At 42.9% G+C, this 9,252-nt stretch overlaps 1 non-coding gene across 1 annotated transcript; it reads left to right on the top strand.

The window, feature by feature from the left end:
• Positions 1 to 4,785: 4,785 nt before the first annotated feature.
• Positions 4,786 to 4,892, top strand: LOC136498798 (small nucleolar RNA R71). Its single transcript, XR_010769796.1, has one exon. It is a non-coding gene; the product is annotated as a small nucleolar RNA R71 (small nucleolar RNA).
• The last annotated feature ends 4,360 nt before the right edge of the window (positions 4,893 to 9,252 follow it).

The raw sequence follows: 9,252 nt of genomic DNA, 5'->3' as shown, positions 1-9,252 counted from the left end.
AGTGTAAGAGTAGTGCATATGTAGGTGGTGTGTACGTGATCTTGATTTTAAAAGCATAACAAAACTCTCAAAAGGTATCAACAAAGCTTAACCAAACTCAATGCAATGCAAGCAGCATGAATGAGTGGGAGTTTTCCTAATCTAGATATCATATTTGGCTCTAGTAGGCGTTCAAGCTTTGTCATATAGGATCTCATCATGCTACATTTTTATGTCTTTCAAAAGATAAATCTCTAAAATTCAAGTGTCACTTGGAAAAAGTAAATAGCAGCTCAGTCCTTCTCATATCATATCCGTCAATTACCTAGACTTAGATCAAGCATATGCTACCCATGAGTTTCAAGTTCAGAGCAAATTCTCATGTCAAATCAATTTCATCTAAAACTCGAGAGAATTCAAGGCTAAAAACTAGGTACTTGAAAGGAATTATAAGAGAGCAACTATTCATCATTTCCATCATGTGAGATCATCTTCAAGTTTTTTTACTAAATAGCAAACTCGAAAAAAAAATAAACTAAAGAAAATAAAATGCTAGGAAGAGAAAACTTACATTTGGTGGACGGGGGCTCCTCCCCCAATCTAGGTATTGCTACGGTCTCTCAGAAAGGCAGGTCAATGTGGAGACCTTGGAACAAGTATTGCCAATTCTTGTTTCCTGCTCCTCATGTTGCTGAATGGCGGTGAGGCATTCTCCTGCCTCCACTTGCCACTGAGTGTGTTGGTGAAGTTGGTACTAGATGTCATGCTAGTTCTCTTCAATGGCGGTGAGCCTATTGTTGAGGCGGGGGTGCTCCATCTGTTGCTCATGATAGCCCATGGGCTAGTCATGGTAGTTGTAGGCAGAGAAGGACATACGTCTTTCCTGATGGTCACTCGAGACCTCCTTATATGGCTGCTGCTGGTAGTAGTCAAAGTTGCCATCCATCCATTCACACTTGAGCCCTAATGCCAGGAGCTCTCAACATGCTAAGGAGTGGCCTACTCCCAACTAGCATGCTCGGGCTGGTGAATGTGGGAAGATTTCCACCCAGCATGCTCAGGCTGGTACATGCAGGAAGATCCTAGCTGATTCCAGTCTGCATAGCTGGTGAAGGCAAGTCCTTCAGGAATGGAATCATTACCATGGTACCAATGCAGCAGGTTGCGCATGGGTCCCGTAGAGGCACTCCAGCAAGGCGCTGCTTCCTTTTTCTACAAATCAAAGACAAAAGACTACACCGCATACAGACCAAGAGTTTGGTCTGGTATCAGGATTTCGTTTGTATAGTCCATATACATCATGACAAGTTTCCCATTTTTACCCTTTTTTAACATGTGTGCTTGGTTTAGATATTCATAATCAATAAGGCAACGGGGAATGCCATTGATGTAAGCAACAAAAGCATTTTCCAAAAGACCCAAATTTTTAGTTATGTGCGTGACAAAGAAGTACACCCAACATCACCCTTAAGATCAGGAATTTCTTTCCATTGTTTCATCATAAACAGGACTGGTGAAACCTTTCTTCTTTTGACCATAGCATAGAGCAGTTTAAGTTCATCATTCCTAACAATGCAAAAGTCATTCCTAGGGAAAAGAGAAAAACCTAGCCATTTATGCATGAATTGCGAAGTAGGGTGATGAATTTCATTGGTACGGGGATGGTAGCAAGTAAGTTCTATAGATATTTCCCTCCAAAATTTTATTCTATCAAAGTCTTGTATAGCAGTGTCCACATCAATCACACATTGTGCATGAAATCCAAGAAGTTCACTAAACTGTTTCCATGGGATATAGAAATCTTTTTCCAAAAAGTCTAAATGATACTTCTAAATTAGTGGGTTTCAAGGTGCATAAAAATTCAGTAGTAAAAAACTTAGACCCTAGCTCATTAATTTCTCAAACATCCTCCCACCCTACAGCCTTAAAAATGAGTTCAAATTCAGTGTTCATACCTGTGGCTTGCAGTAGGGCTAGATCATAGGCAGGGATGAGGACAAACCTCTTGGTCTTCAGCTTCTTGTAGATGTCCTTTTCTGTACCATACCGGAGCTTGACTTGCTACTCTTGCAAGAAAACATTTCTCTCCGCGGGGGCTGAACGGGACGACGCTTCGGTAGCGGGAGATGGAGGATCGACCTCCATGTCGGTGCTTGCCCAGTACGATGGACTTCTTGGTAAGTGAAACGACACCGCATGCTTGAGCTTTTCGATGATCTTGCTCATTTTCCTACAAAATAGACAAAAGGCAACACAACTTGTGGAACAGGATTAGGAGAATAAAAATGATAGTGGTTAGCCGTCCAAAAGTCAGTCGTCCAGAGGGTTAGTCGTCTGAGATTGCCTATAGAATTTTCTAATCAATATTTTGGCATGAATTCCACCCTAATTCTTTTAAAATTTTCTCTCTTAATTTGGATAGGACTACCACTCTTAAACCCTCTCTTTCTTAATCAAATTTTAGTAGCACCCCTCTCTCTCTTACTCAAATTTTTTGCAACACTCTCTCCACTTTCTCACCCTTTTCTCTTAGTCCAAATCTACTTCTACCAAGAGAATTTTCAACTATGAAATTGAGAACTGGAATTTCAAACTTGGGGGGCTAGTTTTGCAGTGGAGATTGATGAGTGAAGCAGCCAGAAGGGTGGCTATTTATAGCCAGGAGAGCAGCAGGACGGCCGGCCCCCCATGGTGGCCGAATGGCCTCATCCTCCTCCTGATATTTCTTTGCTTCGTGGTTGAGCAAGTTTAGTGCTCCTTTTGGTGGAAGTGGATCCTGGATAGTGCAAGGTGAAGGAGAGTGAAAATGGTGGAGATATGGAGGTGATAATTGAGGTTGAGTGGAGATGGAGGTGATGGGTAGTGGTTAAGTGGGTCCCATGTGTCTCCCGAATTTCTACCATATACACATGTATATAAATGTAATAAGAAATAATTTATGAAACTATGAAATATAAGAAGATGAATGATGGTATTTTTAAATTTTTATGCCTCCATGGTAAATATTTCTCACAGGTTTTTTATGCTCTGTACAAATTATTCACATGGGGCCTAAATTTTTATAGTGCCATGATGAGTATTTTTATTTTTTTCTAATGCAGGTGTTAAAAAGTAAATATGCCAAAGAAAAATATAATGCAAAACATGATTATAGATAACTACCGAGTTACCTTCCGGCAAGGGTTTGGTATTTTAAGTCCACCGAACCGGACATCTCCGTTCGGGTTTATTCTTTAGGTGCGTCAGTAGGTCCTGGAGATGGAGACCCCGATACTTGCATCTCCCACCATTCCAAATTGGAGCATTATTCTGGTCTTGGCTTGAAGGCGAATCGCTCTTCCTTACCATTGATATAGAATTCGATTTCTCCGGCTCCGACATCAATGTGTGCATTTGTAGTACTTGCGAAGGGTCTCCCAAGTATGAGAGGTGTCTTTATGTCCTCCTGCATATCAAGTATTACAAAATCACAGGAACAAAGAAGTTTCTTATTTTTACCGGGATATTTTCGGGTGATTCCTGCAGGGTAGCGTACCGATTGGTCGGCTAGTTGTAAACATATCGATGTTGGTGTAAGTGTTGAGTAGTTGAGCTTATCGAAGATCTTCTTGGGCATGACACTAATGCTTGCTCCAAGATCGCATAACGCATTCTCAAAGTTCTAGCTTCCGATCGAACAATCGATAGCGGGACACCCTGGATCATTCTTCTTGACAGGTGATGTATTTAGGATGGCCACACTACACTCCATCAACTTGATTACTTCAGTGGTGGGCAGTGGTCTTTTGTTGTTGAGGATGTCTCTGAGGTACTTCACATAGGTGGGAACTTGTATGGCATCTAGTAGAGGAATATTGATATATAATTTTTGAATTACCTCTACAAACTTACCAAACTGCTCATCCATTTTGGCTTTTCGATTTCTACGTGGAAATGGTAGGAACGTAGTGTCATAAAAATCTTGTTGTAATTCTCTCTCTTGAGGTACAACTTCTTCAACTTCATTGTTTCTCATCTCCCCTTCCTGCATTACCAATTGTGTCTAACCTGTCCTTGTCGGATACGGCAGATCATGAGTAGACTTGCCACCTCTTGTGGTTATAGCGTTGACCTTTTCAAGATTAGTAGCAGAATGCAGAGTAACAATCAACTGGGCTAATTGAGATTCTATCTTTTTATTATAGCTAAGTTGGTCTTTTATGGCAGAAGAAAAACTATCCATTTTAGTATTTATGTTTTCTAGGACCTTATCATTAAAAGCAAGCTTTTTAGAAATATTCTCATTAATCCTAGCTTGTTCTAAGATTAAATCTCTTAAGGATGGTTGCTTGGAATTAAAAGAATTATAATTGTTACCTAGATACTTACCTTGGTAAGTTGACCGTTGTTGTTGATTCCATCCTTGTCTCTGTTGTTGTGAACCTGAATTGTTGCCAATGATGTTTACATCCTCTTGATAGTAATAGAATTCATCCCCCAAATATTCTCCACATGTGTTTTGAGCATTGAAAGGATCTTGAATGGCCTGATGATCTCTCTTGTAATTGGCTCGTTGTTCGAGCCAATTCAATAGTATGTCCATTTTTGTTGACAATGCACACACCTCTTCTGGTACTTCTTCACTCTTATTGCATGATTGGATGTTGTATGATGACCAGCCTTGATTAGAGGCTATCTTCTCCAAAAGAGTTTTAGCGTTTCCAAGGGTGAGTGACATAAATGATCCTCCAGTAGTGGCATCGAGTTGTTCATGAGCTTTCTGAGTTAATCCATGGTAGAAACTTTGTATGAGCAACCAATCTTCCATTCCATATTGAGGACAATCTAAAATATATTCTTGGAAATGTTCCCATGCTTCTGGAATGGTCTCTCCCTTATGTTGTTGAAAGTTGGAAATCTTTTCTCTTAAGGCATTGGTCCTGCCCACTGGAAAGAACTTTTCTAGGAAGGCCTTTGAACACTTTGCTCACGTATTGATGTTATCTTTGTTGGTCTAGAACCGTTGCTTCACTCTTCCTAATAGTGAGAATGGGAACAAGCGAAGTAGTATGATGTCTTGAGCAACGTCCTTGATGACGACTGTGCTACTAATTTCCAGAAAATTTTGAAGATGAGCACTGGCATCTTCATGTGCCTTTCCACTGAATGGGGTAGCTTGCACCATATTGATGAGGCCTGGCTTGCGCTCGAACTCAAGGTTGTTGGTTTTGAGTGTTGGTCTAGTGCAAATGTTCTCGGTGCTCGAAGCAGAGAACTCACGCAGAGTTTTGTTAGCCATAGCTCAGAAATTGGTGTTGAGCTTCCTCTTGATTAGGTTGATTCCGACTGGAAGTTGTAGGTGAATCACAACCAATTCTGCAATGCCCTATATAGAATAGGAACAGCGACAAACAAGGGTAAGCCTGCTAAAGCAGAGTTGTTATGGTTTTATCAATAAGTATTTATTTGATCAATTCTCTATAGCCATGTGCCCCTCTCTGGCAACAGCGCCAGAAATGCTTGTTGACATTTCTTAGCATCACTCTTCACTAAGTTGTCTTCCCTAGCATGATGCCAGAAATGCGAGGTTGGTAATTATTAATGACACTTGTAAAGTTAGAGAAAATTATATTTGTTAAAGTAAAGTATCCGCAAGCGCACAGATAATATATCATTTTAGCATTTCACCCTGGAGTATACCAAGTATCATTATTTATATTTTATCCACAGGGAGGACCTATGGGATTGTTGGCAAAGAGATATTGGCAAATATATATACTTATGATAAAACCACTCTCATGCTATGGCAGGGGTAAGTCAAATGATAAATAAATGATAAGTATGAAGCATTGATAATAATTCTAGAGATAGAAATAGAGACTCATAAAATGTAGTATGGCTACATAGGAGATTTGGTAAGAGCAAAAGATTCCTAAGTCATTCCTTATTTACATTCTTTTATACACCCAAGTATATACACTTTCATCTATAGCATAATTAAGTTTGGATCTATGCATAAGGAACATTACTAAGGAAGATCAAGAATAGATCTTGTCTCCCTTCGCAACTGTGTTCTACTTGCTCTACAAACGGGGAGTGGACTATAAAGGACTCAATCGGAGTATCACATCCGCTACCTACCACATGACCTAGAGTGTAGAATCCATCCACAGGTAAACAATATCCAAGCACCATGCTTACATAATGTCGACCACTTAACCCACGCGTGTCTTGGGCTAGGCACTTTGCGAACATATGCATAAACTCATTATCAAACACAACTATATCAAGTATATAATTAGAGCAAACTTGGAACATAATAAATAGCAACATAATATTGAAGTAGCACAAAGTCATAAATAAAGAGATATAATGGCTATACCAGTCTCTAGACGGCAGATCCGGAATCCTAAGCAATAACCCACACCCTACTTGAACCTTGCTAGCTTGCCTATACTAGAAACTTGAAGAATTAGAGCTCTATTCTCTTCTCTCTAGAAACCCTAATTTCTGGTCTGATCTTGACTTATGGCAGCGTCCTCTGGAGGGGGGCAGGGGCTGGTTATATAGGCCAGAGCGTCAATCCTGAGCTCTTGGATCAAACCGACTTGAATAAACTGCGTAGATGCAATCCTTAAGGCGGTGGAGAACCGACATAACAACGGGGGCTAATAGGTGGGACCAGGGGGCCGGCCGGCCCCATCTATCACCCTCTGTAGGTCTACTTCGGTGGCGTGGCTTCTGGTCTCCTCTGGAAACTTCTAGAGTAGTTTTCGCTGCGGATAAGCGTAATTTTAGTTGACGTTTTAATCCCCTTGATGGTTTTCTAAATAAACCCTGCAAAAAACAGAGATTCACCAAAACTCGTGGAAATTGTCAGTTTAAACCCCAAGACCTTTGTTGGTAATCCTATTTATGCCCTTATACATGTTTTATTGACGGTTTATTGTGGATGGTAACTACCGTCAACACTTGGCCCATTTATTTCAACCACATGCAATTCACCTCCACGTTTGTAGAATTAATTCAGCCCGTCCGATTGCTTTCTCGATTAACGATTTCTTACAATGTGTCCTCCTCTGTGATTGTAGCACCATGCCCCGTGCCTTGCCCTCGCTGGACTGCTGCGCACATCCTCACTTCCCTGGCCTTTTCTATCCGATTGGGCCACCAGCTTCCAGCCTTCGCTCCCTCCGCTCTGCTTTCCGCATTTGTTTTCTACTTGTGCGCTCTGTCATCTCCGCCATCGCCATTGTTGACGCCACCACAGGACCAGTGGTCCTACAATTTGTTGCGCATGGTATGTTCTACTTCTCTTCCCCTTTCTTTTGCTTTCAGATGTGATTTTCCTTTTCCATCCATGGGTCTCATGTCTTTGCTTCCTCGTGCTACGAATTTTTATGCTAGTCCAATTTTCCATGTCTGCTTCTTCTTCCTATGTGCATACCAAGTCGAGTTTGTTCGTTCATTTGTCGTGGCTACGTCTGACGGGCGAGGCCAACGCAAACCGGGCAGCCGGTGAATGATGCGACATGGGATCAGACATCGGATATAATAAGCTAGTCCATGCTTGCCAACAAAAGCTTGGATAGGAATCAGGATCAGATTTGATGGTTGAGCGCCAGCGCGTCCCACACGCACGCAACTCACAACAGCAGTGGATGGGCAGGCTAGCTGCAGGTTCACTCAATCCCTCCGATGCCGAGATTAATGAGGATTTTGTTAGGCATGTCGGTGTTAGTAGAATTAATTAAGCCCGTCCAATTGCCTTCTCGATTAATGATTTTCTTATCGCTTGTCCTCTCGTGTGATTGTAGTGCCGTGCACCCGTGCCTTGCCCTCATTTGAGAACCGTGCCCATCCTTGCTTCCCTGGCCTTCTCTATCCGACAGGACCGCCAGCTTGCAGCCTCCCCTTCCTCCGCTCCACTTTCCCCTTTGTGTGCTGCTCGTGGACTTTGTCATCTCCACCGTCTCCATCGTTGACACCGCCATGGGTCCCATGGTCCTCCCCTTTCTCGGGCATGGTACATTCTGAATCTCTTCCTCTTTCTTTCGCTTTCGGATTTGATTTCCATCCATGGGCCTTATGTCTTTGCTTCTTCGTGCGCAAATGTGGAAAGCGAGCGGAGGGAGGGGTGGCTGCAAGCTGGCGGTCCAATCGGATAGAAAATGCCAAGGAAGTGAGGATGAGCGCAGCAGTCCAATGAGGGCAAGGCACGGGCACACGGTGCTAGAATCACGCAGGAGGACACGCGGTAAGAAATCATTAATTGAGAAGGCAATCGGACGGGCTGAATTAACTGTGCTAACATGGACATGCTCAAAGGCGACGCTCGTTTGCTGAGTAAAAATAAAAAAAATGTGTGATGTGTGTGGGACACACTCTGTACAAGGGCGGTGCCGGCGGCCGCTGTCCTCATGTTTTTATGTTGTATTGTAACACATTCTTCTCGTGTCAATTAGGATGCCTGACAATCCCGAGTTGTCATTTCCGGGTTTTCTTTCTTCCTGTCTTTTTTGCTTTAGTGCTTGTTCCTTCTCCTTCCTCCTCAAGAAGGGATCGGAGGAGATGAGAGTAATTTTGACTTCTAGAAGATTTGGTCATCTAACTTGGCCCATTTATTTCAACCACATGCAATTCACCTCCACGTTAGCAAAATTAATTCAGCCCATCTGATTGCTTTCTCAATTAATGATTTCTTACCACGTGTCCTCCCGTGTGATTGCAATACCATGCCCCCGTGCCATGCCCTCATTGGACCACTGTGCCCGTACTCGCTTCCCTAGCCTTTTCTACCTGATTGGACCACCAGCTTGCAGCCTTCCCTCCCTCCGCTCCGCTTTCTGCATTTGCGTCCTGCTCATGCGCCCTGTCATCTCCGGCACGCCATTGTTGATGCCACCGCGGGACCCATGGTCCTACACTTCTTCGCACATGGTATGTTATGCTTCTCTTCCCCTTTCTTTCGCTTTCAGATGTGATTTCCCTTTTTCATCCATGGGCCTCGTGTGTTCGCTTCTTCATGCTACGGTTTTATCTTCTGGTCCTCTTTTCCATGTCCGCTTCTTCTTCCTATGTGCATACCATGCTGAGTTCGTTTGTTCATTCATCGTGGCCACGTCCGACGAGCGATGCCAATGCAAACCGAGTGGCTGACGAATGATGGGACATGGGATCGGACATTGGACATGATAAGCCAGTCTATGCGTGCCAGCAACAGCTGCGATGGGAATCGGGATCGAATTCGATGGTTGAGCGCCAGTGCGTCCCGCACGCATGCTGCTCGCAACA

The sequence above is a fragment of the Miscanthus floridulus genome, chromosome 12 (genome assembly GCF_019320115.1).
Source record: "Miscanthus floridulus cultivar M001 chromosome 12, ASM1932011v1, whole genome shotgun sequence".
In the NCBI taxonomy this organism is placed as follows: domain Eukaryota; kingdom Viridiplantae; phylum Streptophyta; class Magnoliopsida; order Poales; family Poaceae; genus Miscanthus; species Miscanthus floridulus.
This window is presented reverse-complemented; position numbering and strand designations above follow the sequence as displayed.